The 3,060-nt window shown below is 35.2% G+C and overlaps 1 long non-coding RNA gene across 1 annotated transcript; it reads right to left on the bottom strand.

The window, feature by feature from the left end:
* Window positions 1-205: 205 nt before the first annotated feature.
* LOC122319501 lies at window positions 206-1,029 on the bottom strand. Its single transcript, XR_006245109.1, has 2 exons — window positions 506-1,029; window positions 206-447 (listed from the first exon to the last, which is right to left on the bottom strand). It is a non-coding gene; the product is annotated as an uncharacterized LOC122319501 (long non-coding RNA).
* Between the last annotated feature and the right edge of the window lie 2,031 nt (window positions 1,030-3,060).

Genomic DNA, 3,060 nt, shown 5'->3' with positions numbered 1-3,060 from the left:
TTGACCCGCAGTATCCAATCGAATTGCATACCGATGCCAGTGCAATCCGATATGGTGCTATACTCTTACACAGAATTGAAAATAAACCGTATGTAGTGGAATATTATAGCAAGACAACAAGTGTATGTGAATCCAAATATACCTCATATGAGTTGGAAACACCTGCCGTGGTTAATGCTGTTAAGCATTTTCGGCACTACTTACATGGCAGAAAGTTTGTAATATTCACTGACTGTAATTCGTTAAAATCATCACGAAATAAGATTGAGTTGTTGCCTAGAGTCTATCGCTGGTGGGCTTATTTGCAGTCCTTCGATTTTGATATACAGTATAGGGAAGGCAAGCGTATGGCCCATGCTGATTTCTTTTCCAGAAATCCACTTCCTCCGGAAAATTCCCCTGAATATGCAAAGATCGTTGAGAAGCGAATCGAATTAACTGAAGTATCTGAGGATTGGATTCGTGCAGAGCAACAGAAAGATCAAGATATTGTAGAAATCATTACCAAGTTGAACGATGATGAATTACCATTCGAGCTGTCTAAGACATATGATTTGAGAGGTGGAGTTTTGTATAGAGTGATACAAAGAAATGGCAAGACGCTGTGTTTGCCAGTAGTGCCTCGCGGATTTAGATGGTCGGTTATTAACCAAGTACATGAATCCATAATGCATCTGGGCTGGGAGAAAACACTCGACAAGGTATACGATTACTATTGGTTTGAGGGCATGGCCAAATACGTTCGAAGATTTGTTGAAAATTGCATAACGTGCAGAGTTTCCAAATCATCCTCTGGGAAAGTACAAATGGAATTACATCCTATTCCCAAAATAAACGTTCCATGGCATACTATCCACATAGACATAACAGGCAAGCTTAGTGGTAAAAGCGATCGTAAGGAATATGTAATTGTACAGATCGATGCATTTACCAAGTACGTTTATCTTTACCACACTTTCACATTAAGTGCAGAAAGTTGTGTAATGGCGTTGAAATCATCAATTTCTTTGTTTGGAAACCCTATTCGTATTGTGGCGGATCAGGGAAGAAGTTTCACAGGTGCCAAGTTTGTTGAATTTTGCTCTTCCCAAAACATAAAACTACATTTGATAGCAATAGGAGCAAGCCGAGGTAATGGCCAGGTTGAGAGGGTTATGAGTACCTTAAAAAATTAATTGACAGCTGTTGAAACAAGTTCTAGATCTTGGCAAGAGGCATTGGGCGACGTGCAGTTAGCTATTTATTGTACTGCTAATAAGATAACCAAAGCGAGCCCGTTAGAATTATTAATGGGAAAGGTTGCTCGTCCTTTAGGTCTTGTTCCAATTCATGATCCAGAAACAGAAATAGATCTGACCAAGATAAGAACTCAAGCTTTAGAAAATATAGAAAGATCGGCAAAGTGTGAGAAGGAAAGGTTTGATAAAGGCAGAGCTAAGGTAGTAAAATTTAGTTTTGGAGATTTTGTGTTGCTTAATAATAGTGAGAGAAACCAGACTAAATTAGATGCTAAATATAGAGGTCCATTTGAGATTACAGAAGTATTGGATAATGACAGATATACCTTAAAGAGTATGAAGGGTAATAGACGTTATAAGTATGCGCATGAAAGATTGAGAAGATTGCCAAATGGGCAGGTGCCAAGCGAGCTGGAGATCGATGATAGCCCGTCAGTGGAAGCTGTTGAAAGAGACAGTAGTGAAGCCGTTGAAAGAGACGGTATGGAAGTTGATGAAAGAGAAAGTGAATGGAGATGTTGAAATAGAGAGTAGAATGGCGGAAGGTGTATGGAAGTACACAGTTGTCGATGGCTACGTGGCGGTACCTGACCCTAGAGTGGTATTATAATGATGTTATTGTTTGGAAAGAAAATAAAAAATAAAATAAAAAAATAAAAGAGAATGATTAAAAGTTGAGATAAAAGAAGAGAGAAATTAAGTAAGAAATGATACGAATGAATTGAATTGAATTCAAATTAGTTGAACTATGGAGAGAAACATTTAAAGAATTATTAAAAGAATGATTTGAGTTGTATTATGAAAAGTTAAGGAATACTTTGATTTGAAATATGAAAAATTAAAAAAAAAAAAAAAAGATCTTTAACGAAGGATTTAAGGAGAAAGATGTAAAACGAAATAGTTTAGAACTTGAAGTATTAGAACAAATGATGAAGTATAACGTTGGTTAATGTAAACTAAAGATTATGTTAAAGGAAAACAACGATGTTAATGACTAAGACTAAGACTAAGTTGATTGTCACATTAAAATTAGAACTGAAGTCAGAATGCAGTGTGTGAATCTCTGATTTATGGCAGGACGTAGCTCATACACGAGGGCGTGTAATTTATCAGAAAGGCCGTGTCGGAGAAGGAAATGTTATTTTAAAATGAGCGCCTTATCGATGGTTAACTTGCTTACGATACTAATCGATAGGACGGTTTGTATTTGGTTGTGAGATTTTGACATACAAAAAGATCGAGTGTGGCCCTGGTTTAGCGTGGTGGTTCTTCTCTAAGAAAAAAGTTAAGAAGAAACACACAAGCAGCGGAAGAACAATTGGAAAAGCTATTAAGGGACTCGCTACACAATCATAGAACAACTTTTAGCGTTTCGACATACTTTTAACATGGAATATTCCTGAAACAGTTGTTAACCAAGATTGTACAAACAATAAAATATTAATATCAGGAAACAACATCATTAAAATTAAAAATTCTACCATGCAAATAGATGAATTCCTAATTTCTAATAATGTAGCAGATTATACACAAACGATTTATATCACTAACAATGTTACACGTTTAGAACCTATAAATCATTTAGAAACAAAAGAAATGATAAAATTGCATGTAAAACACTACAACTTTTCCAAATTATATGCGTTGCAACTTTTGTCATCATAATAATTAGTTTGACTCTGTATTTAGCATATAAGTTTAAAAATATACCTAAGAAAATTATTGTCAAATACTGTAAACAAAAAGAAGAACATCCGCACCTTGAAACTAATGTCAAGGAAAATATTCAACCAGAAAACAATGTTATGATATATCAAAATTT

Source organism: Drosophila yakuba, chromosome 2L (assembly GCF_016746365.2).
Source record: "Drosophila yakuba strain Tai18E2 chromosome 2L, Prin_Dyak_Tai18E2_2.1, whole genome shotgun sequence".
Classification (NCBI taxonomy): domain Eukaryota; kingdom Metazoa; phylum Arthropoda; class Insecta; order Diptera; family Drosophilidae; genus Drosophila; species Drosophila yakuba.
Note: the sequence above shows the minus strand (reverse complement) of the source record. Positions and strands in the feature narration are given on the sequence as shown.